Source organism: Molothrus aeneus, chromosome 4 (genome assembly GCF_037042795.1).
Source record: "Molothrus aeneus isolate 106 chromosome 4, BPBGC_Maene_1.0, whole genome shotgun sequence".
Lineage (NCBI taxonomy): Eukaryota > Metazoa > Chordata > Aves > Passeriformes > Icteridae > Molothrus > Molothrus aeneus.
The window spans coordinates 39,740,701-39,768,504 of NC_089649.1; the positions used below are offsets into that span (position 1 = coordinate 39,740,701).

Here is a 27,804-nt window from a genome sequence, read left to right on the forward strand (position 1 = left end):
ACTATGCTAGAAATAACCCAGAAGAGTCAAGCTGACTTAAGTTCATTCATTTTTGCCTTCTCTTCCACATTTTTCTCAGTTTTTTTAAAAGCCACAGACAAAACTTTCAGTCTCATTTTATACATGAGATGCTGTTGGGATGCTGATAACTATTTAGATGAGGAGATTCTCTCTGCAAGAAACAGGAAATTTTGATATTTGATTTTTCTAACTAGTTTGCTCATTTTTTCAGAAATTTGTAAAGTCCTATTTTCTTTGACCAGCAGACTGTTTATGCTACTAATAAATTAATAGGGAAAGCACTACTCTTTTGATACAGACTGAAACAGGCTGCCTGTCTTTATATAAGAAAAAGTGCTTTTTCTTCACCTTCTAGGGTATAAACTGCAAAGGCATGCAAAACGGTCTAACAATTTATGCAAAAAATTGGAAGAAAAAGGTAAAAAATGAACCTATTCTTTGTACAGTATGAGAGATATGAAGTAATATCAGATGCTTGGAATTAATTTTTGAATATTTTCCCACTACTCTAAAGTGTGTATAGGACTAATGTGGGTCCAAATAACTCTCTACATGAAAAACAAGTTGGTCCAAAAATTAGAAATTGTTGCATTGTATATAGCAAAAGTCGTAGGGGAACATAAAAATAAAAAATTACAACATAAGACAGTTTTAACTTGCCTGTTTTAGAGCAAGATGTATTGGTTTGACAGCAGAATTGACTAAAGCTGTGTATTCACTCTACAAATTCATGCACTTTAATGAGCATGGTAGGTCTTTCAGTCTCTATCATCAGCAGAAATTAAATGGGTTTCAAATACAGTATGGAAAAATAAATCATGTATGTATCATATTTCTTTATATCCCAGGATATGTCATTAAAAAAAAAATGCCGGCATCTGTAATTAAAGCTGTGTTAACCTATGTAATAGAATTCATGTGTAGCTTTAAAGGTAGCAAGAGAAGGAAATGACACAGATATCATTTATATCATGGGAAATGCCAGTTTCTAGCACAAGACTGTACAGAAAGAAGGGGAAGGGAAAATAGGGAAATCCATTTAAGGTATAAAAGAAACAAGATGTTGAAAATATTTGGTCTAAATGGCTACCATCACTTAATCAACCGAAGCAGGAAATTTGTATCTTTAAACTTTTCAGGCTATGTCAAAAGTTGGGTAGATTACAGGGGCAAGCTAAAGAATGGCTGAGCTGCTACTTCTTACAGCTAAAAAATGCATTTGCTCATTTTTGTACTTTTGAAATTTTATATTATCTAAGATTATGTAATCCAGGGATGTAACAGAAAAATTGATCATATAAGTGTCCCTATAGATTTAGCAATACTTGTAATTCAGGTTCTGAGTAGTTGAAGCAGATGGCTGAGCCTCGAAGGACCAAAGATATCCATGGCACAATTCAATGCTCTTCAATTGAACTTCATGGATTTTTATTCTAAAAGCTTGTGCTGGGACTCACTAAAGGTAGGCAAGATGGCCTAAATGAGATTATCACAGGATAATTTTTCAGTGTACTCAAGAACAGTGTAATTCTTTTCCAGAGCCCAGATTCCACATAAGGAAACACTGATTTGCAGCTCATTTTTTCTTTCTGATTTCTAATTCAGCTAAATTCCATAGCACTACACACAAGATCTAACAGATGTTTTTACTTGGCACTTGACTTTTTTTGTTTGCACTTAATTGGATTTTTTCCTTACTTTTAGAAACATTATTCTTCTAATTTTAATGTATTAAAACTTCCAACATTTTTCCATTTCAGTGATACTTTGTGTGTGTTCTGTAGGTATTGTAAATGATTCATTCAAGGCAAATATATGTTACAGCTAATGTGCAGTAAAATTACAAGTATTTATCTAACTTCAAAAAGTATTAGGGCTACTTAATCTTTGAGTGACATCAATATGGACCCAATTAGCACAGTTTTCAGCCACTTCATAATTCAAGAGAATGTGATCATTCAGCTGTAAGCATATTTGACAGAAACTCCATAGTCATGAAGGTAAAAGCTTGCAAGATCACCCAGTAGGATGGAGAAGCTGTCATTCTCTCATCAGTGCTGTTGAATACTAATGTCAAGGTCAGGAGAGTGTAATTTTAGGCTGCCAAAATATTGTTGAATTTGATCAGCTAGCAATGTTTAAAAAGAAAGTAGCAACATAAAAATTTATATGCAACTTTGATACGATAGCTGCAAAGTTTCAGGTGCGCCCCCACTGCAAATGTTCTCAGTTATTTACTGCTTTGATTGGCATCTTCATATGCGTTTTTCCTAATTGTAACATTTTCTTTAAATATCAACTTCCTTGTCTAACATAAAAATTACAACTGATATATATTTTTCAAATTCTGCATGTAATTTTAAATGCTGATGTGGGGGACTTTGTGTTCAAAATACATTACAATTAGAGCAAAGATTTGGATGTAAAAATATCTGAGTGCTTATTTTAGACAACAAATTGTCACATATAATAAAATGATAGATTTGCCTTGACTCACGGTTTTTATTTGCATAGCGTGATCATGCAATGTGGAGATTCATACTGCTGGCTCCATCTAATAAACACATAGAGTGGATGGACCCATGTTGTTCTCAAAATATCTTCTGAATCATAAAAAGATGAGGGGCAATGAGTGAAGATTTCAAGAGGGCATATTTCTACTAAAAATTAGGAGAAAACAGTTTCACAGTGAGGAGGGTTAAAAATTGCAGCAGGCTGTTCAGAGGCACTATTAATTTTTTATCTCTGGAAATGCTCAGAATCCTGTTTGTTCACGAAATGTCTTAAGCAAAGCAGTCCTAAGCTGTCTCTGCTCTGTGTAGGTTCAGCTTGATGGCCTCCAGACTTTGCTACTTCTTTACAACCTCCAGTATTTCATCACTCTCCCTTTTCCATTTTGATAAAACAGTTATGTCATTTATATAAAATTTCTAAAGGTATGAAATCAGAATATAATTTTGAAAATACTTGGAGGCCTCTGTAATCCTTAGGTTTTGAAAGATATTTAGAGACTTGAAAGTCACCCCTTTTGTAAAAGAGTAAATCTCTTCCATGTCACACCTCAGGATCTGAGCTGGAATCCCCAGGTTGGCACTACATCCTTGCCCCTGCCAACAGCTACTGGTTATTAATGGCTTCACTTGCTCCTCTATCCATGTGGAGGAGTCCCCAGATGAATGAGTTAAATCTGTACATTGATACTGTAGTAGTAATCTTTTTTTTTTTACATAATTATTGTATAAATTTGGTTGATGAACTTTCTTAATGGAGAAGATAAAGGAAAACAAAATAAAGCAACCTTATATTTTCATATCAAGTAGGTAGATTTTTGGGATTTTTTTTAGTTCAGTTTTGGTTTTTATTTAAGGGCTTTTTGGCTGTGATTGATTTTACATTACATGAATATGTCAATGAGCACTGGCAAAAAAATGCCTCAGTAGGATTGCTTTTCAGATCCAGATACATCTTTGAAAGATGTCTAAAATGACATGTTTGCAGTAAAATATACATGGCCGGGTGAACTTTTCTGGTCTTATCTTGCGCCTCAGTAATTTTAAAACAGAAACCAAAGCCTTTGTTCTGATAAACTAGACATCTTTCTAAAATATATTTATTAAAATGAAATATTCAAAGAATCCAAAGACCAAGTATACACACAGTAAATGTGTTCTTTTTCTCCTGTGCATGGTTAACTTTCATTCATATTAATGGGGTTAGGAACATGCTTCAAGCAGAGAAGACTATAATTTTTAAAACCTGTCTATTGAATATTTGGGTTAGTTAAATTTCTGTTGTCTTTTTACTACAGGAGGGAAAATTATTTTTTGGAAGGTAATGTTTCTTTTGAGTTGAACTCTTTTATAAAAATCCTTATCCCTGAATTCTCTTGTCAATATTTTGAGAAATACTCAGTGCCTTGAGAATGTTTGAGACAAGATAACTAAATAGCATTTTCATAATTAAAGTATTTTTTAGTGGTATTCTGAATATTGGCTAGGAATCGAGGTAATTGTTGCTGACAACCACTCTATCAGAAGGACAAATTCTCACGTGATTTGTGAGACAGACTCAGAAGTATGTGTGTTTGTAACAGCCAATGCATATGTGATACTGCTTCCAAGTACACTTAGATGTTTAGATGAGTTGAGGGATAAGAAAACTATGACTCGAAGGACCTTGTTTTGTTGAAAGTGTAATAGAATTGCTATATCTGCGTACTTTGAATTCACAGTATCTTAATAGGATTCTATAATTACTCTAAATTCCTTATTTTCTGCAGTAAAGCTCTTTCGTAGAAAGAAATTACTTCATAAAAGCCTGGCACCATGCAGTGGTGTTTTTTTAAGTTCAAAAATCCTAGCTGATCTCAGAAATGGTGATACTCCAGAGTAAGGAATTTTTATAATAACTTACAAGTGTATCTCATCTGTATGAATTCAATGTTTTCATTCTTAAAGTTTTTATTAATAAAATCATCTCTACTGAATAAAAAAACCAAAAAATATAGAATCACTGTTGTGTAAATTCTGAAATTTTTCTAGTTTTACTTCAGTTTTCACATTCTTTGAATGAAATACTTTATTACAGAGTGCTTGATAGCAAACTGCTCATATATTTTAATGGTTAAAAACATGCCCTTGAACTCTATAGTGCATGTCTAAAATCTATGGCATACATGTATTTCCTTTATGAACCTAGTTAGGGTTGCACATGTGTCCATCTTAAACATTTGTGTAAGTACACATAGTTTTCACTGTTCAAATATGTTTTCATATATTTAGTTCACTTTTTCATTCCAGTGGAAAAAAGCGTGATTTAAGTTTTTCTTCTGTTTCTGAAGATTACCATGTATCAAAAAGATTTGATGGATTTCAGTTTGTTTTCAGTAATTTAAGTTTGCTGTTACCTTTCTGAAAAGCTGAGGTGGTTAAACATAAAGCATGGATGATGCATACCATGACCCTTTGGCACAGAACAACTGGTAGTGGCTGTTTGTATGTGCAATAAAATTGTGATCAATCTCTGACACTTACTACAGACTTCCTGCTGCTTAGAAATGTGTACAGTAATAGCATTTGTATGTTTTCTGTTCCCTTAAGAGTTCAGTATGCTGCTTCACAGGAGCAAAGAAAATTAGAAATAACATCACCAACACTGTGACTCTTCTAGACAGATCTTTACAAATAAATGCAGGAGTCTCTGTGTATAGGTATAATGTAAATATAACTTCAGTAGGGATTATGTTTATCTGTTGTGTGTATAAACAGTTATTTCATTTTATACATTACTGTTTAAATTGTAAGAACCTGTCCTTTTTCTTTCTTTCCAATAACTAGACCACAAGAGACAGCACTTAGTACAGCAGATGAAGATGAAATTAATATCTTTAAATTTTAGGAAGCTGGTTTGCGGTGGGGTGGGGGGAGTTCCTATTTTAAGTATTTGAGTTGGAAGACTAAAATTCATTAATCATTTTGTGAAAGATAAGTTCATAAATTTTGATAGGAAAATAATGGGTAAAACTGGCCAGATTGTAATTGATTTTGCCTTTTCACTGTGGCAGACAGTTAATAGTTTTCTGGGATAGGTGAATAAAAAAAAAAAGAAAAAATACACACAGAAAAACAAACCACGGATGTAGGGACCATACAACTGCTTTATCAGTTTAGAAGAACAGAGAAAAACCCAAACCACCATATTCTAGTATCAGTACAAATTAATCTAAAGGAACCATGTGTAAGGTTCTCATAATCCATCACCTACTTTTCCTGACATTTCACAGAGATACAAAGCTGATTATATGCACTGTAGAAAAGCATGTAATTCTTTACTTAAGTCTTTTAAATGGAATGTTTAATTTCTGTCCTTACTCATAGGTTATGTCTGAAATCTTGATAAAATTTGAGTTACTGAAAGCTTCAATTTATTTTTAACGCATAGAGGATTTACTTATGTGAAATCAAACATGCGAGTCTGAGGAATATCTAATGATTGTATCTATTTTCATATCCAGTCTGAAATCTGAGGAAGTCTGTGGGGAAGAATTTTGTATGCATGGTGCAGGTGAAGGGTCACTACAATGCTATACATACTATTTAATCTTACCTTTTGGTCCCATAATTGCCCTTTTTATTTTTCTTTAGCTAACACAGTGTTTGAAATTTACATCTGCTTAAATCCGTAGAAAATTTAAAGTATGTGCACAAAATACCATTCCAAAGTATTATGCCAGTATTTTAGTTGTAAATAGGTCTTGCACCAAAACTGTTAGCTGTTGTAATTAATGATAATGAATAGGCATACAGTTGGAAACTGGATAAGCTTTTTAAGTATGGACAATGTTCCTGTAGTAATTCCTTCATGCAGTTTATTTTAGTCAGTATGCACTGTGTTCCAGTGTGGTACACAAAAGCCATTAAGGGAAAATATTTGGTACTTTCTCCATCCTAATAGTGTGATTTCCATGCAAGTGAAATGTAAGAAAGGGCTTAGTGTTGAGTCACATTGCTAAAAAGGGTAGTTTGTACAGGGGGTCTCCTCTTTGGTTTCTCCTTTATTTCTTCTCTCTTTGAAAGCCGTGCTTCATAAAACTGCATAATTATCATGTTCTTGAACCTAAAAATTCCAATCATCGTAATAGGAAATATTAACTAACCTCTACTAACAAAATTTAACTGCATGAGTCCAGTGCACATAGAATCATGGAACAGAATCATTAAGGTTGAACAAGAACTCCAAGTCACCATGCCAACCAAACCATATCACAAAGTACCACATCCAGTCTTTTTTGATCACTTCCAGGCATGATGACTTTACCACTTCCCTGGGGAGTTCATTCCAATGCTTGAACACTCTTTCAATGAAGAATTTGATTCTGAGATCCAACCTGAACCTTGCCTGGTACCACTAGAGGCCATTTCCCCTTGCCCTGTCACTGGTTGCCACTAGAAGAGGCTGATCCCCTACTCACTATAATCTTCTTTCAGGACTTGCTAGAGACCAATAAGGACTCCCATGAGCTGCCTTTTCTCCAGGCTAAATAACCACTGTTCTTTATGTTCCAGACCCTAATGCTTGCTTTACTGAAGGAAGCAAAGGTGTGCACCTTCCCTATTAGATGTATACAGTCCATGGACACTCACTCAATTATTCTTATGAAGGTCATATTTATTCCTTGTTTCTATGGATTTAGAGTACTTCTTGATTCTCATTGTTTGCCATTCATGCTTTATGAGGAAGAGGAAGTTGCCTTTTTCTGATACAAGCCTAATTATTGTCATCCCTGATTGATCACATCCTACTCTTACTAAAGTAAAATGCATTCTGGAGAGGCTCCTATAGTGAAACAGCCATATATTCCCATGTTGCCTTTGTTTTATTTATTAAGTAACACTTTACAAAGTGCCTTCTACCATTGCATGTTAGCACTGGTTTCCAGGCTTTTAGGGAGTAAGATGTTGTTCATGGTAGCAAATATCTCTTGATTTAAGATGAATATAAAGTGACTATGAGTGGAGGCAGAACTCGAAGTTTGAACTTGCTAATATGCAGTTATCAAATTAAAATGTGGATGTTCCATAATAGCTTTTACTTACAATTGTTTTCAGAAACACAGTGAAATTCTTCCAAACTGTATTTTTTGCACTTGCAGCAAGTGTGTCTGTTTGAATACATTAGCCATAAATAAGTGACTACAGTTAATTTAAAAGCAGCAAAGTTAGATGAAAGTAAGAAAATGGGTAAATCCAGAATTAAGTTATGAACTGAATTAAAGAAGCTAATTGGGCCCATTTCATTCAAGGAAAAAGCTTTTAAAAAAATAATCAGTTCACATGTTGAAGCGGAAGGCAAATGTCACTTGAAACTGCATCTTCTTTACTTTCCTGCAAGTTCCTTAATTGTAACACCTTCAGACATTGACTTCGTTGGTGTCTTTCCACTTCCTTTGTAATATATAAATATTCATTAGGATAGTAATTAGAAACTTGTATTTCCCATGTAAATTGGTTCAACAAACAGGGAATAGAATAATTTTTACTGTCTCTGTCTCATTGAGTATATGAATATTTATTGAAAGTAATAAGAAGTTTCATCAGGAGAGACAGAAACATACTTATCAACAAACTGCCTATAGTAATAAAAATAAAAGAGTGCCTGGAAAATAGGGGTTAAATAGCCTTCAGGTAAAGCTGAAATGCAAAGGTAAGATTTCCATATAATTGTTGATTGTTCAAAAAAAATGTTATTAAGCAAAAATTGAGGAACTGGAATCTTTTTTTCTCCTTGTTTTCTGTGTTTAGTATAGTGTTAAAGTTTACCATGTCAACAAAAAAATTAGTTCATTTTTTTTTTCTTTCAGACGTCATTCAAAGAATTTAAAAAATCATTTGCACAGTTCCCTAGTCTCATTTTTTTCTAATATATTGACTTCCCCAGTTCTTTGTGGGGAATATTCCTCTACTGAGTGAAAAACACAGCATATATTAAGCCAGAAAATTTAAGGTAACAGGTGACAGAAGGCATCCTTAATACTGCCACAACATCAGAAATTAGTATCACAAGCTTTTAAACAAAATTGATCTTCACATTATGTATGGCTTTCAAAAGTAGAGACTGTTGTCAGATCATTTTTGTGGTACAGTATTCTTATCCCATGTAATTTAACATAGTTTAGGCCAATTGTATTGGCAGAAAACTGCATAAAGCAGTTTATTCATTTCTCTAGCTTTTTAGACCAAGGTAAGATCAGGTGTATGGTAGTGGTTTACTTTATTCTGGACCCTTATAATCTTTGGGTTGAATTATAGATAGAACTTGGTGTAGCCCTTTGAGGATATAAAAAAATCCACATGATTATGTTGTTGATTAGCAAGCAATAAATAGAGAAAACTCAAAGAATGAAAAAGACAAGAGGGCAAAGAGGATTTTGTATTTTTTAAGATATGTATTGTACATTTTTTCTTTACACATATACAGCAAATGGAAAGGTGACTTCTGATAGCTCATGGGTCATATGCCTGAAAGCAATGGTTGCAACTAAGTCAAAAATCTGGCAAGGTTTTTCCTTTGGCAGGAAGAGACATTTTTACCTAAAAAATAAAATTAAATTAAATGTATGAGTACTTACAGAGGAACATTCAAAAACACTTTTAAAGTCCTAGGGGAGAAAAAGATCTGTAAAAATGATTAATGATTATCAGGCATAAAATAAGTGTTTTTAAGCTCTGTCAACTTTGCTTTTCTAATGAGGACTTAACTGCTCCCCAACTCCTTAATCCAAGCTGTGTTTTGTATTTCATTTAATCAATGCTTTGTATAGAGACAGTTACTATCATCGTAACCTTTCAGTTCTTGTGTTTTGGCATCTCGCAGATTTCGTATGCGAGTTGGGGGCTCAAGGGAAGCACATTTAACTGAAATGTCCAAGTACAATTTAGTGTGTGATGTAGGGTTATAGAACTCCTCTCAGACTTGCTTATTGTTGCAAAGAGAGCCTTTGTAATTACTGGGGGATTATGGCAGAATATGAAAGACCTTGAAAGCGGCTTTCGTGAAGATCAGGAATGTGTTCTGCACAACCTCTGAAACAATCAGCTAGAGTAGTGAAGCAGAAGTATATTAAAATGTGAAGAGTTCAGTGAAAAGGTCCTGATAGAAACACCCAATTAGAGAAATCAAAACTGATATTTCAGAGTGTGAAAGATTCTCACTTTGGTAAGAAAAAAGAGCCTTAGAAGATCCAGAAATGAGATGACAGTACAAATACAGTGGCTTTTCCTCTTTTTTCTCAGCAACAAAAGTAACAAAATTTGAGTTTAATGTTATATAATTAAGAAGAATGAAATTGATGTTAGTTGTGCTGGTACACTGCTCAAATTATTGTGCGAGATTGAGACCAATTCTTTTTTTCATATGTATAAGTGAGTGAAAAATTTTGGATAAGAGTATGGTGCAACACACCAACCATCTTATTATATTTCACTTCTTAATTAGGTTTCTTTACCTAATTATGTTTTTAGTCACAAAGCATTACTGTGTGGTTTTTGAACTAATTTCTCACCAAAAAAGTTTAGGTTTTTCTATACCAAGCTGTATATTTTTACTTTGTCCTTCTCTATTTCAGAGTTAAAAAGCAATACAATGAAAAAAAATAGTCTGCCTGAGAATTGTTGGTGAGATTTTTGTTGATGTATGGGGTTTTTATTTCAGATAAAATGTTGTGCCCAATCATGATTATGGAGGATTAAGCCATAAACCTTCTTTTCTGTGATGGAAGCTGCCTTGCCTGGCACTGAGTTTTCCATTACTGCTTTTTTTCTTCAGTGATGCTGGAGTTGAGGCAAGTTTAGGTGAAATATTTTTCAGTAGTGAGCAGGTAGAAAAATCATAGAGTGCTTTTGGAAAATTAGATCTGTGAATGTAACAAATACACTTGTGAACTGAGATTTTTAACGGAAGTAATTAGCAAAACTTAATCCTTTCCAGTTTACTTACATATTGAATGCATTATGATATTTTCACTTTATGAGTATTTCTGAATAACATGATGAGAAACACTTTTTTATGATTTGTTTGATAGTTTTGCTACAGTTTGATCCATAACATATTAAAAAATATTTGAAGCCTGCTTGGCAATATTTTTCTTCTGTAAAATACTTGTTAGGTAGTTGAAACAAAATTCTACAAGTGTATCAGGTTATCCTTTATGTGAAAGTACCTTTAGATCACTGCATGTTTTTAAGCTGCTTTGTACAATAGCCAATAAAATCCAAATAACAATTCCCACTATTAGCAACATTGACACCTGCTCCAACTGTCAGTCATAAGAGGATGATCTTCCCCATAATAGCTCCTGTTTACATATCTGAGCTAAAACCAACATTAATGTTATTAGCACACAACACTTTTCAGTAATTCTTCATTTTACATTGCACATCAAAAATACTCTCATAAAGCAGATTTATATTATTTTCTTTTTGAGTCAGTTGAAAATTAGGAATTTCCAACACTATAACTTTATTCCCCCTCCCTCAAGACATTTAACTAAAAAATGTACGAACTTCTTAACTAGAAAAGATGTTTCACTTTTTTGGAAGTGCTGAGGGGAGACTCTAACATGGGAATCATAAAAAGTTAGACTTCCCACAAGAAACAAAATTTATGCAAATGAACATGTTCATTGGCAAAAAGCTAGATTAAAAATATATATATAATTTACTCTTGTTGTTAGCTGGGAAATTTGAAAATATTTTATTATTTTTGCCTGCCCTCATATTGTGAAAAAAAAGTGCTATGTGAAAGCAGCAGCATATTCTTACATTCTCATTAAGATTTAAATAGTGACTGTGTGTACTTTTAAAGGCCAGCAGACAATAATACTGTGTAGGAGTGGCCGAAGAATGAGTATTTCTGAATATGTAACATTTATATATTAGGCAAATTAAATTATTGGAGTGATTGTATTAAGCTATTTCAAATTTAATTTTTCAACTTCACCAACCTTTTCCTGTTGAATCCCACTTTGTGTTTGAAAGATTTACATCCAATTAACTTGTCATTGATATCCATGGAACTTCTGAATGCCGCCAGAAAAACATGAAGGTTTTAGGAGAGAAGTATTGATAATGAAAGAAAAATAAGATTTAAATAATGTTTGGGTAAGCAATGAGTCCTTAGATCAGTGTTGATGGCAAGTACTCAGAAATTCAGGTTTACTTTTCTGATTTTCAATAAAATTATTAAGCTTCTCATAAAATAGACTCAAATGTGTGTTTGGAGACCCTATAAAATAAATGAAATATAAAAGACTGCATTTAAATAGGGGGCTGACACTAATGATATAAGAAATAGGAAAATACTAGTTCCAGATAAACTATACTGAATTCTTTTGTGTCAAGATATGATCTCCAGAAAAAAAAAAAATAAAAGAGCATAATCATTGCTTTCTTATAAAAAGTATGATGAATATACTCTGAACAATTTGAAATGTTAAGTGAGCTCCTACTATAATATTTCTGTCTCATCCCATAGAATTTTAGAATGTAATTCATAGTATAGTTCTTAAATGGCAATTAATCTTAACTCCACAAGGATTACTCTGTATGTGTACACTATATGTACAGGGCAGCTTCATACATGCAAAAAAAAATTCAGTCTTTAATTGGGAGTCTAATCTGAGCCTGCAAGGGAGACAATGTTTTGCATTAACTATCTGAATATAGCTCTAGTGAATAAATTGATTGCTAGTAATTTAAAAAGCTGTCAAAATTCAGACTGAATTTGTGATGACTTTATTTTTTGGTTTTGGAACAGGAATAAATTCACAAAACTAGTGAAGAGATAACAACTGTTTCTCTTCATCTTCCCGTCTCCACCCACTCACCTCTACCCCCGAAAAGTTGAAGATCTCACCATATGTTTTTTAATGCAGTAACTCCTATATATGGGAGACTAGGTTTTAAGCCCTTCCCCCCAACTGAGATTTAAACCTTTATTTTCTGCCTTCCATGGGAACCACCTAACCACTGGATATTCTTCAGGGGTATGCTCTCACCTGAACTATCTGAACTGCTACTTGGACCGAGCTGTGTGCCTCCCAAGTGAGTTCTTTAACCACCAGACCAAAGAGTCATTCTCTCTCTTTGACTCAGTGTTTAGATAATCCATGCAGAACAGCTTTTTCCATGGGGATCGAGAGAAGCCAATTATAGATTTCTCACTGGTTTAAGAACTCTTTTGGGAAAGTGAAAATGTGGGTTCAAGAATGTGCAGACAAGGTCTTGAACCTGATTGTCCCACATTGTATATCAGATGAGGCCCTAACCGCAGAGCTATTGAATAAGTGAAGAGAGGGGGGATTCTCTTTACTTCCATGAATGATTTACAAAGAGCATGTAAGCCTAATCTTTCATTTCCAGTTCTTTAGTTTTGTGTTTAAATCGCTTCTGAAGAGTTGCCTATGTCTCTGGCAAGTACACAAATTAATGACTGGAGAAAAATGCTACTTTTGGGAACGTAGGAGGATAGTTCTTCCCCACGTTTTTTTGTTTCTAAATATTTCCTGACTATTTCTGTCAGTTCCAAATGAAATCAAAGTATGGTTTTCTTTGTCCCTAAAAGCATAATTTTAGTTGAAGTGTAGGGGCATTGTAGAGGAGGGGGAAGATGACTGGGTTTTTTTCAATACCCTTTTTGTAAAAAATCCTAACTGAAAACAATTTACATAATACTTAAAGCCCTCTCTCATATACTTCCATATGTCCTAGCACTTCCCAATTCAAGAACCTGTACTGAGCTGAACTAGCATGCCTCTATTAAGAAGGAGTAGTAGAACTTGCTGGCCACAAGTGCTTATTTCAATTCAGACACAAGGATCAATATAAAAGAAACATTGACCATTTATGAAATGAGTAATTTTTCTCTACCTTTTACAGTGCCAATGGATGTGAGGAAAAGCCAGAACAAAGTATAGGGGGTTTTTTCTTTGTTTTTTTTAATGGGAAAAAATAAAGCTAGAAAAATCTTACCTGCAAAGGTCAGCTGTTGATCTCTTGCAGGAAAATGTCTTAGTAGTAGTGTACAGATACAGAATACGTCATCAAATATTGCAAATCTTCACAGAGTCATACAGAAGGTTCTTTGGTGCCAGTTGTGAAACCCAGAGTTCCCGAGTCTTAATATAGTGAATGATTTTCCCTTCCTTTAGAACTGTAAGAAAGGACAAGAATGGTAACATGCACTTCCCAACCTAGAAAGAACGCTTGGTGTTAATCTTGATTTCCCAAGCTTTTACTTTATATCAGTGGAGTAATGGTCAAGAGCACAGTGTCCTTCCTTTTCCTAGAGATATACACTAGAATGATCAAGACACAAGCTGAATACCAAGTCTAGTTCCCTAAACCTTTGTGCCTAGTTTTCTTCAGCTCTCCCTTTCAGAAGTTTACCCAGGAAAACAAAATCCATTCCTTTTTTGATTACACATATTCACAGAAATTCACCATGCATTTCATGGGGGAAGGGAATATTCTCTGTACATTAAGGTGGTTATACCATAGTAGGTGTTTAGGCAGCCCTGATGCCCTCACTTTAAATGAGGAGACAGTTTTGAAATATCTGATAGATTTGTGTTGCTTGTGCTTTTTTATGAAATGCTGATAGGAAAATTGCTTGAACTCAGAGTTGTTCACATGTGTCGTTTCTCCCAAAATAACGCATATTTCTGGAAGACTTCTAACCAGAACACCCAAAGATACCAACGTTGTTTCTGGAAGAGTCAGGTGTATTTGCTAATTTATACTTTCTTGCTTGACATGTTATACATGTTGCTTTGTATCTTCTTTTGCAAAAAGATATAGTGCAATGTTCAAGCAAAAGCTATTGCTAATAGAACATTCTGAATTCTATTTTTAATTAATCATCTGTCTTTCTTGATAATGCTGGACCTTCTTAGTCCAGAAAAGTAAACCTAGTTTCCATTATGGAGAAGTTGGGATATTTCAGCCAATGTTTTATTTTAAGACTGAAAATTATTTCTGACCTACAGAAGTAAAAACAATCATAAAATATAAATAGTCAGTCTTTATTTCTTTCCTCTGACCTGCACATACTTAGATTTAAACTGTGTATTAAAAACTGTAAGAATTTTGATAATAATTCTTCTGTGTGTTCTGTTTCATGTCTAAGAATCTTCTCTTACTTTATGGATTTCACAAAATAAGAAAAAATGAATTTAGCAGTATTCAAAATAAGCATTCAAGATACAAATCTTTAAAGTGATTCTCCATTCATATAAAGCAGATGCAAGTATGAAGCTTTAGTACATGAACAACTTCTGCACTGCATGCAGGGTTTGATGAAACCTGTAACCTGATTGTGAGATCAGCAGGGCACACAAACCCAGGTGTGTTTCTTCTGTCCTGCCCAGTCAGCACAGTAGGTGAGCTCACTGGCAGCTGCAACCAGATGCAAAGTTAACAGAAACAAAGGAGGAGAAGGTGCTGGAGAGATCATAAAGTGATTTTTTTTCAGTGATTTTTTTTTCTTTTTTGTTTTTTTCACCCCCACAAAATTTCTTTCAGGGCATCCCTCAGCCTTAGCTTGTGTCTCAAGATTTCCCGCAGTTAACTCCCACCTGATACACAGTTTGTATTCTGTATCAAATCTGTGTCTTCCAACCTAAGTATTGCACTGGCATTGTTCAGATAAAACTTTCTTCAATAACAATTGCCACCTGAAATTGTTTTCTTACTTCATCTCATGTCAGAAAACTAAAATTGATGCTCAGGAACATAAAAAAAAACAAAACAAAACAAAAAACCCCCAAACAAACAAACAAAAAAAACACCACTAAAAAACCAACAAGAACAAAACAAACCCAATTCAAAACCCTAAACAAACCCCAAAGTGAAAGTCTTGCAAAAATGGGAACATTCTCTGGCTTATTTTTCTCAATACCAAGGAAAATCTCAAGAATGAAAAATGAAAATATGAAATAATAAATAAAATAGCTTAATTATGCATTTTTCACAAAAATATGTGAAGCACATATGAAATTATAATTATTTGTTCTTCATAAGTAAGAAATTCTACAATATGTATTACTGGTCTTAGCATTAGTTCATCAGATGCCTTTACTTTCTTGCTTCAGAGCCCATAATTTGGATGTGATGGAGCCTTATGTATTTCTCTGGTTTTGTGGCATTTAATAGATGAAGTTATTCTCCAATTACATGAATATTTTCCAAAATGAGTTCCAATCCCATAAATATGAAACAGTTGGAATAATAACACTCAGTGCTTGAGTTAGCTTTTCATTTATGGACTACTGTAGGATGTTGAAGTACATAGATCTTTATTTTCTGTGAAATTATGCTTAGATTCAAGAGAAGTGCTCATTAACCTAAAAAAGTCTTGCTCAAACAGTAAATTATTTTGGTCTCAAACAAGAAAGTGGGAATATATGAAAAATGCAACTTTAATAAAATATTTCTAACAAGGCCTTTTAAAGTGGTTTATATAAAGCAGACAAATATTCACCCTTTCTAGAACTGATCTACTGTTGTTAAAATCATGAATATTTTTCTTTTGTACTTGCACTTTTTTTCTTTTTCTTATAAAAGTGGAGTAGAATCCACATTCACCTTGAATGTAGAACTGAGACTTCCTATTACATATTCCCTGCCTGGATGTCACACAAGGGCCACTTAAGTCACTTCAGCACCAGTCAGAGATGTTCAGAAACACTTGTGAGTGCTTTAATTGTTCATCAAGACCTAACCCTTTGAACATTGCTTTAAGGCATATTGGCTCTGCTCTTGAGTCACTGAAGCAAAATTGGAGCATCTGGATGCAGTGTCAAAATAGCCCAGGGAGCTCTGGTGCAGCACCCAAGTGGATAATCTCAACACAGAAGACAAACACTGCATTAGCGATTGCCAGGAGGCTACAGTTCATCTTCCTCTGAAATACAATACAAGAAAAGTTAAAGGATGATACTTTCTTCTTTGTATCTTCTGTTGTGTGAACAAAGAATCAAGCTGTGTTTTGATGTTTTGTCAAGTGTTTGGCAGCATTTTCAATTCTTGTTTGCCCTACTAATCCACTGATTTTTCTTTTCTTTGGACAAAGCAATGAATGTTTTTTACAGTTTATGCTGTATTGGATATGTTAGTGCAAAAGAATGAATCCAGTCAATGATGTTGCCTTTGAATCAAAGTATTGAATCAAAGTAGAGGAAGAATGAGTATGATAATATTTTAGTTGCCTATTAGTACTATAACATCTAATTATGCTTTCTTTACTTGTACTTAAAATTTTTATAATTCTGTGACCTATGTGAAATAATAATTTTTTGCTTTGTTTGCTTTCACAGATGGCAGCAAAACTGTGTTCCATTGATTGAAAAGAGCATTGTAAGTAACTCTTTTTGTTTCCCCTGTTGAATTAGGCATCGCATTTTATTTTTCTAAATCTACTAAATTTTTATATCGTGGATAAAACTGACTTCTTCCTTGAAAACTGGTGAACAATTAATACTCTGTGAGAGCCTGTGAGACATCTGGCATGTGGCTACAGATACAATTCCCAAGCCAGATTTCTTTTGCCATCGGCAAGAATAGTTTATGTAAGGCTTAGGCCAACGGGTCAAGAAATATAAATGCAGAAGCATGCTAAACATACCACCTGACATCAGGCTTTTCCTGGAACATGGTTGATCTGTAGAGTGCAGACCAGAATGAATACGGCAGTGCAAAACTAGGGCACAGCAGCATATACAGTCTGTTTCCTGACTTCTTGATTTTCTGGCCATGCATCTAGGATTTTATTCATATATGTGTACAAGTGAAACTAAATGCAATCAGAAGCATAAGACTGATTTGATGATTTACTATTTTTATTTGATTCAGATAATGCATTCAGATTGCATTATATATATATATATATATGTACATAGAACCCTAACATGCAGTAAAATAATTTGTTCAATGATACTACAAAAAATCTCTGCTAAGCACTCTGCTTCACACTACTATTCAAACTATTCACACTACTCTTCTAAATACATTAAGAAAATATATTCCATTTGGAACATGTCAAGTAAATGGCTAACACTTTTTCTAGCATGTCTAGCTGCCATTAATTTAGTTAGTATTCATTGTAATTACACTCATCATAATGAATTAATTTAGTATTAATGTGAATATTATACAACTTTTTAGACAATCCATTATAATTCAGCAATAATTAATGTGCATATTAAATGAAGTGTTACTACTTAGTGCTATGATAAAGCCATGTTGTTTCATTTGAAAAGCTTTAGAGGAAGTTACGTTTAATCTCATTGGTATTCCAATTGTTGCCAGGAGATATTTTTCAATGGCAAAGGGCAATTATCCTTGGGAGACTTGTTAACATTTCAGTGAGATTCCATTTTTGCACTTGTCTACTGATTCACTTATAAGATTCTGGCATTTGAAGCAAGATACTTCACGGACACAATAATGCAAAGAACTCATTGAACTATCATAAAAGCATGAAAAATTTCTGACACTTCAGACAGTATCCAATAAAAGATGCCAGAGTTTATAAGTGAAGTCCTGTAGCACTTAGGTTTTATGATTCTTCTTCCCTTCTGCCCTCCAAGAGTAATGCACAACTGAGAAGCAAGTATTTTAAATATATCACACATCAACAGGATTAGGTGCCTCAAAGGCATCCATGGCCACTTCAGGCAGCTGCCTAAAAGTAATGACATGGGGGAACATAGCAAAAGAAGAATGCCCATATTGGATTAGGGTAAGAATTGTCTGGACAGCATCCTGTCTCTAGCCAGTGATTATAAATATATGCCCAGCGAAGGGTAAGAACTAGAAGTAGATTCCCCAGCCTCCAGTAGTTTTAGCTGATGAAATTTCATCAGATGTATGTGGTTTCTAAAGATCAAAATTTTGTTGTATTTTGGTTCCCTGTATCTACTCCCACAAACCTGTTCAAGTCTTAGAACAAGTATGAGTTGTATGGGTCTACTACCCTGTTCATTTTGTGCATAAAGAACTTTTTGTTATTGTTGTTTTGAATGTGATTTCTTCAATCTTAATTTGAATCTACCCTGTATTGGATTTGATTGACCTGTAGTCAATCCATTCCCTTTATGACACCAGTGATTTGTCAGCCTCATCTATATCCTTCTTTGGAGATGGTCTCCTCAAGAGAAGTATCCTACTCTGTGTAGAAGCTGTTCATCTTTCTTGCCCTGTTTTGGGTTTTGCATGCTATCCATTGCTTTGTAAGTGTGAGACATTCTTAGGTTTATACTATTTCAAAATCATTCCTTCAGCTTTTCCTTCTTAGTTTCTTACTGAATACCAATAATGAATGGTTATGCAACTATGGGCTCATTTCTCCATGGTGACTGTCAACTCTAGGCCCACTATGTTAAAATTCCCACCTTCCCTCACCCTCTCTTCTGTACCGTTTTACATTTATTTGCAGGGCATTTATTCTGCCATTGTTTTGCTCATCACTCAGGCTTCCGAGTACAGAATTTTTGGAATTCTACGCTGTCTGTCCTTGTCCTGGCTAACTCAAATAACTCCAATCAGGGACACTTTTCAACAGCCCTCATCCCTCTTCCCAGATTATTTATGAATGTTGAACAGCGCAGGCCCTAGAAAAACTCTTTGAAAAAGTCCAGCAGCAATGTCTCTCAATTTCAGGAACTGGATCTTTCCTCTCTACTACTTTGCTTTTAAAGTCTCATTTATAAATATCTGCCTTTTTACCTGCTTACTTTTTATAATAGCCTTTGTTGAGAAACTCTAAGAAAAACCTTCTGCAAATCCAAGGTAGACTCCTACTGAGCAACTCCAGGCAACCAAATCTCTCACATTCATGTGTCTGTTGAAGGAGAAAAAGTGCTTCAGTAGTTCTGGAGAGGAATATTTTCCTTTACTAAAGCCATCTTCACTTGTCCAAAATTTAGCATATTTATCAAATGTACAACTTGAGTTTTGTATTATAATTTATACTGACTTGACTGATATGGACTTCGGTATATTTAGGTCTGACAAAAGACACTTTTTTTAATATCTGCTTTTTTAACTTTACATTAAATTTTATTTTCACTGCAGGTACATCTTACAGTTCTCAGTACCTTTGCAATTCTAACATTGCATTAGATGTGAGAGATAAATGCACCCTCGCTTGTCAATAAGATGTTTCATTTATGAATTTCTTATAACTGTTTAGTGAATACTATCTTTCTAATAATTTGTTACTATTCACTTTCTCATCATTTCCTTTCTGCAAGCTGATGTTCCCACTGAGAGTTATTAGGATACATTATTATACAGCAAGCAATCTTTACCTGTAGTTTTACAAAATATGTCAATGTCATGCTGATTAATAAGAGTTCACCTTATCTATGAACTTCTGACTTTGTTTCTGCTGATATGTTTGACCTTGGGCTTAACCTATGCACGTCTCATTTCTGTTGAATTTTACAGATCACACGTAGGCCGGGCATTCTTATTTATTATTTCACACTTAGGAAAGGAATTAAATTTTTCTATCAAGTAGTGCATTAATAAAACAAATGTTAATAGTTATGAAGTAACTATTATTATGAGAGAGAGAATTAGAAACTATTTGGGACCACCCTAGATCTTTAAAAAATGTTATTTTATTACTTCAGAATAATAAAAAATATTAAAACGAATGGTTTTGTAAACTAACTTTTTTCCAATTGATGTATTAATAAGGAATTCAATCTCTTTAGTTAAAGTAGACCAGCACAGTCACTGCAAGCACTGCCCCCTTGTTGAACTCAACAGTTGTCACGTGTGAAGTGTTAATGAAATTTTTGTCCTCTTTTTGTGTGGCAATATTTTCTGTCTTTCCAGTGTCAAAGTATCCATCTCCCTTTCTCAGGCAAAATCAATTCACCCAGTAGCTAGCTTCCTGCTTCTGTATAAAGGAGACTGCAGCATTAAACTTTAAGTAGCTCAAATCAGGTCTAATGATGCTCAGCTACATAATGTTTAAGTTAGCATGTTCAAGGCTTGGCTTACTCAAGTAAACCAGATAAGTCTGTTCTCAGTACCGCTTTTGCTATTGCTGCATGCCTTCTAGGTTTCACTGTCATCAAGACCTTTTCGGTTTAGATATGACCTTAGACCTCCTCTGTGGTGGTCTACTAATTCTTTCCTACAGGCTAATGATACTTAGTTAAAAGTAGTCTTGTCTACCTTATCATTATTCCATAACATGCCATTACAATATTTTTTTCACTAATTAATGATCCAAAGTATTTAGATCTAGTTACTGTTAGGGACTTATGACCCTGTTTGCAGACATACCGAACTCCAGTGCTTGAAATGAAAGGGAAGTGTCGACTCAAAATTGTTGTAGGGATACCATTACTAACACATACAGCTGGTCAGTGTTTTCTAAAATGTTTAAACCTTTCATTCTGGTTTTCCTAAATAGATGGTACCGTATTTAAAACTCTATTTGTCCTTTCTTGTAGGGATGAATGCTGTTTCTGACTATCTTGACAAGTGGCAAAACAAAAAATTAAAGTTTCACTGACAAAATTAACAGCATTCAATTTTTTTTGTTGAAAAAATGCCAATTTTCAGGAACAATTGTATTGTATTTCACACATACTTTGGGGGCATTCTCTATGTTTGTACTAATGCTTATTTTGTGGCACACACAAATAGATGTTCAATCTAGGTTCACTTCTATGTTTCTGGTATGGACTAGCTGAGATAGATAATAAGAAGGCTTTTCTTTTTTGTCTGATGTGTTAATTTTTATTTTTTCAGGAAATAATCTTTTTTTTTTTAAGAGATACATGGTATTTGCTCATCTTGTTTCTGTACATTTGCAGATTTGGTGTCACTCTAGCATTTGTTCAATTGGTGCATTATTGAACTTTTGCGACCTTTTAAGTTCTATGTTCGTATTCACAGGTTTTCTTTTCATGACTGATACTGGTGTTTTCCTTTCTAAGTACCTTCATGGTGCCTGTTCTGGAGCTGTCCTTGGGGGAAATGGGATTAATTCAGTGGAGATTGGTCTCTCAGTGGTACATCTGGTTCTTCTTTTACAATAGAAATATGGAGAAGTGCCTATGCATGAATGCTCATGAAGAGTATGTGGAAATATATGAATTCAGCTCTTAATACAACTACAATATATTTAAACTGTGGTAGTCTTGAATCAATTTAATTTAAAGGAATTCTAAGGAGCCAGGCTCTGACTGGGATCCCAGCAAGGAGGATCAGATTGCAAGTTGCATGTTGTGTGCCCAGTGCTTGAGCATTCTTAGGAATTGTGTCCTATTGCTTTCACTTAAGCTTTGCTTTTCAAGATTAGGACCTATCTCAGTAAAGGAATTAAAAAATAAGTGCCTAAAGACACACATTCTGAGAGATATGCAATATTCCACACTTCAGCCCAGAGCCCTTTTCTGTAGTATTGTTTAAGCTCTCAGAAAAATAGTATTTACAATGAGAACCTTTAACACCCTTTTGCCATGTTTGCTGGCAGGCACTGATTTAATGCTAATGTGACAGCTAAGATTTTAGTGAGAGACCCTTTTATTTCTCTAAGAGAAGTGTTACACATTCTGAAAACCAGACAGATTTTTCTGGCCAGTGTCTCCTCACATTTGTGCCAGTAGGGATTTGCTGACTACCCAAATTATCTTTCACAGGATAGCACATGTCTATCTTATGCAGAAATGTTTATCATCCTTTTTGACATTTTTCTAAATAGTCATACTTTTTTAAATAAATAAAACAGACTTTGTTGTTGTTAATAAATGGCTATGTAATGTTCCCCCAAAAAACTGCCAGACATATAAAGCAAGACATCAATTTAGGATGAGCTTGCAATCTAGCAAATAAAATTATATTTCTTACAAAATATATTCACAATTGGCAGTAAAAACTTCTTGGGGGAAAAAAAGTGAAATTACAATATTATAATCTCAATAACATTTATAATGTTACAAGTGCTGATATGTTAAAGTAAGATCCGTTGTATTTCAAACAACTGGATGAAGTGTGTTAGGTTGTTCTTTGTTTTTTGTTTGGTTTTTTTTCAAGGAAGGCCTATTTCTGTATCTATACATATAAACTATATTGTTTAACCATACCTGTGGTCAAACAGGAATCTTTCACACCAGACCTCTACTTTTTATATAGTTCATCCTAATAGAGATTTTCAGTTTTGTATTTTTGAAATGCATAACTGCACTTCTTTAATGCATTTTGCAATTTCTTTAACCTATGTTGTAGTAGTTTGATGTGGCTATAATTGTATTAAAGGAAATATTGATGTAGAATCTGAGTGGATTCTAGAAAGAAAGTGGAAAAAGAAGAAATATAGTACAACTATATTCCTGACTTTATTGAACAAGAAATGTAGCTTTGCTTCTTGGTTTGTGTGTTCCAAAGGTCATGTATTTGCCTCAATGGAGAATTTACTTGCAGTAATTTCTGGGCTTTGGGGGGAAAATTAAAATCCTTTTCTATTTTCCACACTAGCCTTTAAACGCCTTATTTGAGCAAAGTGAACATCTGAACCTCTTTTATTTTACATCCACCAATTATATTAATGTGTTTCTATTATAAGTGATCAGTTCATTCTCATATTTAGTCAGTTATAGGGCCATAGTTGCAGAAGTTATGGAGCACTATAGTTAAATATCCCTATATATTTACAGGTAATTTATTATTATGAATTAGAATCCATTTATATTTCCAAAGTTTTTGCACCTATAAGAAATGCAGATTAAATTTCCCATTTGTATGAAAACTGATATTTAGAAGTTTTACTTGATTTCATCTTAAAATGGCATTTCAGTTAGGCAGTGATTTGTTCATTACTCTTTTATAATTCTGCAATGTTACGTTTTTCAGAAACAGCAAATAATTTTCTGGTTTACTATTTGAGACAGAGTAGAGAGATTATTTCTGCTATTTTCACCTATATCTTAATTCCTCAGTGCTGTGTCTGTAGTCAGTTATCTTGAAAAATGAGGTAAAGTACTCTTATCTGTGATAATAGTGAACTAAAACCACCATGTTTCCTGTGTTTAGCAACTCTGCTGATTTTTCTGGTTTGGATTTTTAAGAATTGTTCATTGAGCTAAGCATTTTTGATAGAGATGATGGTGGAAGTTATCCATTGATCTGGGAATGGCTATGGTTCTTGCCTGGTTTTTTCAGTTATGTTTCTCAACAGGAGAGACTGTGAGAGAAAACGTTTCATTTCATAGCAAATTCCCTCATGATTAAACTCTTACCTCAGTACTCACCAAATTCCCTCATTATGAAGTTATTATAACACTACTAATTCAAGCTCCAGGTCATTATGAAACTGTTACTTTTACCTTGATGAGATAATATATCCTGAGCTATGGATACAGTAAAATTCCTATTACACCTTGCTTCCATTATCTGAAAGGCAGTTTTTTAAACTTATATTTAGCTTATCTAGTATTGTGATTTGGAGATTAAAAGATCTACCAGAATTTTTAACCTATGAAACAAATTCAGTGACTGCAAATATAACCTAGAAAATACCACTGCTTCCTCAGGTTAGCAGTATTCATACTTGCTTACTGTTGTTTTGTTTCAAGTGATGCATCTGCATGTGAAACTATTAGGATTCAGCCAAAACAGATACTTCAGAGGTGTCAAATGCATGAGGTGTTACTCTGCCACTCCTTGTTTAATGCATAGTTGTGTGTTCAAGCATAGCCCACATTCAGAAGTACTGTGGAGTGGAGCCTACCCTGTGGAAACACTTGAAAATGTAAAACTACCCAGAGGTTTCAAGCTTGCAGCAGTGATCAGTCTTCAAAGGAGCCTCTGCCTCAGACTAGGGTACAAAACAAGTGGCTGGCAGTGCAGTATTGTTTTGATTTGAATCCTCCAGCTTTAGTTAATATTTTTTTCTTCTTTCATATGTTAAGTAGAGGTATGTATGACATTTTTGCAGTAGAAAGAAAATAGCATTGAAAAACCTTCTTGCAGTCAGCTCTGCAAACTTCTCAGAAAACTCATTTCTGATGGACATCATCCTTTCATGCTTCCCTTGTTGAGACTGCTTTAAACAACAGTTTCATTTATATCCTGCAAACTTTCAGACCAATTCATAACATAATTAAATTAGACCCAGAAGTTCACTAGCCAAGCTAAGCCTGTTTTCAGAGCTATCAGAGGAAAAATAACATATTTCAAAGAAAGATTACTGGCTTTATAACAATTTTTTTTCTAGAGACAAAAACCCACAAACCTCTTTCCAGTTAGCTTTGTATTTACAATGCTTCAAATAGGTTTTTTTTACTGAAACATATATGCCAAGGACAAACTGAACATTTCTTAAGAAACATGTGCATATTTATGCAGTTAAAAAATTGAAACAACTTCTTCCATTTCCTGTATTGCCTTCTAAGCCAGCTCTAAGAAGAGAAAAATAAAATGGATGAAATTTCATGGTCATCACTGAAATACTTCCTTTTCTTCTGAGAGGCAGGAAGTAAACTTGGATTAACAGATGAGCGAGTTTCTGTTATATGTTATTAATACTATTCTATTGAATCATTAAAATGGGAGAGTAGTAAAGCAATAACTGACCACATAATCAAAGTAAAATTCCTTGCTTTCTAAATTTGATGAATTCAGTGTAATTTCTTTTATAATAGAGTTACATTAAAACTTATGCAAAATATGTTGATAATAAGTTTAATAGAGAAAGAACTGTTTTCTGCATGCTTCTCTCCTTTTTAAATGATTCTCGATTCTGTTCACATTTCTGCTTAGTAATGGTAATAAAAAATACAAATACAATGGAAACTTATTTCTTACAAAGTTAGATACATATATAGTGGACTCAGAAAATATCAAACTATTGTCTGAAATTTTTTTCCTGCCTCTTTCTAAAGATAGTTTACAGCAATTTGTGGTATAGTAATTTATGCCCAGAGATAACTAATTTGTAAAAGTTCCTTAAATGTCACCAGTTCCAAAAAATAACTTCTAATTGAATATTCTTCACAGTGACAGTAAACCTGGCTCAAATGTTCCCGCTCTGCTATAATAACTGAGGTGTAACAATGCACATCACTGAATGTACACCTACACAGAGAGTTCATTTTTAATTTTTATAAAGCCTATTCTCATTTACCTGCAAGGGTTTACTTGCGTATATTTAACTCAATATATATCAGACCACATTTTTATTTAATGCCTAGTTAATTGTGAAGACACCTTGACTTTAATATTATGCTTTAAAATTAACTCTAGTGAACTGTGACTGAAAATGACGTTATAGGTTATTAGGTATAATCTGGGAAAATAAGCACTTAATCTATATTATTTTTCTATTGCTGCAATGGATTGTTTGGGAATGAGTGCCAGTGTTATTACATTTGTTTACAATTTACATGCACAAACCATGTGGGTAAAAGGGAAAATACCAATGCATCTTATCTCAAGTATATACTTTAGTTTCAATAGAAAAACTGTAGGAAGGTGATTGATTTTTTGCATAAAACTTCAATTGCATGTAAATCTACTTGAATATCTGCTTTAAGAAATTTTCAGGCTACATGCTAGAACAGTTACTAGGCCCATCTAATCCTATAGATTCATGTGGTTATAGAGTAATCTCTACAAAGCCTATCACTGCCTATCACTGACTTGAAAGTGTGATGCTCAGCAGGTTTTATTTGACCTTGGTTTTGATTCCCACATTTTTGTCTCATGTCCTTTCTTTTGTTTTCATCTTCAGCAGTAAAGGTCATTTGCAACAAATAGTTCCTGAGACCACTAGCAAATTAATTTTATAAAGCATTGTCAGCACCAGTGCAAATCTCTGCCACTGCCAAACTTTGTAGAGATGCTAGTAGTTCATCATTTCTGATCTAGATAACATCCAAATCTCAACAAAATACATTCCCTGGTTTACATTCTTCTTCATGCTTCACTCTTTTGCCTAATAACATCAACATTACAATTTTTTTAGTTCTGATCAATCAATTTACACTCCGAAGCAAAACTTAGTAATCTGAGTAAGTCTAGATGCTTGTAAATTGATCACTATCAGTTCCTGATTCAGATGTGTTAGAGCATGCCCAAAGAACAGCAACAAAATTTGTGAAGGGTATAAAGCACAAGTGTAAGGAGGAGTTGCTGAGGGAGCTAGGATTGTTTAGCTCAGTGGGGACCTTATCACTCTCTACAACTACCAGAAAAAAGGTAATAGTGGGGTAGGAGTTGGTCTCTTCTCCCAAGTAACAAGGGATTGGACAAGAAATGACCTCAAGTTGTCCCATGAAAAGTTTAGATTGGTATTAGAAAAAGCTTTTTCACCAAAACAGTTTTCAGCCATTGGAACAGGCTGCCCAGTGAAGTGGCAGAGTGACCATCCCTAGAAGTATGTAAAAGATGTGTAGATGGGCTGCTTAGGGATATAATTTAGTTATGAGCTTGGCAGTACTGGGTTAATGCTTAGATTTGGTGATTTTAGAGGTCTTTTCTAACCTAAATATTCTATGAATTGCTCATCATATGTATTATCATAGATTGGTATTTGGTATTATCATAGATTGGTATTATTATCATAGATTGGTATTTGGTATTATCATAGATTTGGTATTATCATACCAAAAACCACATGTTTTTTGGTATTTTTTAATACAGTGGAAACCAGCTACACAGACATTTTCAGTAAAATATAAGACATGAACTGAAAATGTAATTAACAGGTCTGATGGGAAAGGGAGATATTTAAAATATACTTAGTTGCTTCAAGAAAAAATGCTCAGTCAAGAAAAAATACTTCAAGTAAACAATTGTTACAAATAGAGGTAACGTATATTCTAGTTAGGGGTTAAGTCAGGCTTAGTACTTATATTCCCTTCTGCTTAAAACCAAACCTATGAGCTTAGTTCTGCTAACAGTGTCTCTCACTAGGGCACTCTTTAATGACCTCCTGTCCAAATGCTCTTGCTTCTCACTAGATTTGGATGCAGCTGAGGTAGAAATTAATCATTTTCTTCCACCAGTGACTCTGGGCCAGCAGAAGAGCCATATGTCTATACGACATTAGAGGACTTCTTTTCAGAGGGAAACCATGTTAAAAAATTGTTGCCTCTGCTCCACCACCATATGATTATGTGGCACTGGTGTGTTAACTGCAAGTGCAGTCCAGAGCACGAGTGTGGTTAACCCAATTCATGCTACTACATGCTGCTGTTGTAAGTAC

The 27,804-nt window shown here is 34.0% G+C and overlaps 1 protein-coding gene across 1 annotated transcript in view; it reads left to right on the forward strand.

The window, feature by feature from the left end:
* The window catches only part of TENM3 (teneurin transmembrane protein 3), a 1,295,372-nt gene that overhangs the window by 418,944 nt on the left and 848,624 nt on the right, over window positions 1-27,804 (forward strand). Inside the window, exon 5 of the mRNA XM_066548306.1 lies at window positions 16,892-16,931. The gene's annotated coding sequence lies outside the window, so the exon portion shown is untranslated. The remainder of the gene's footprint in view (window positions 1-16,891; window positions 16,932-27,804) is intronic.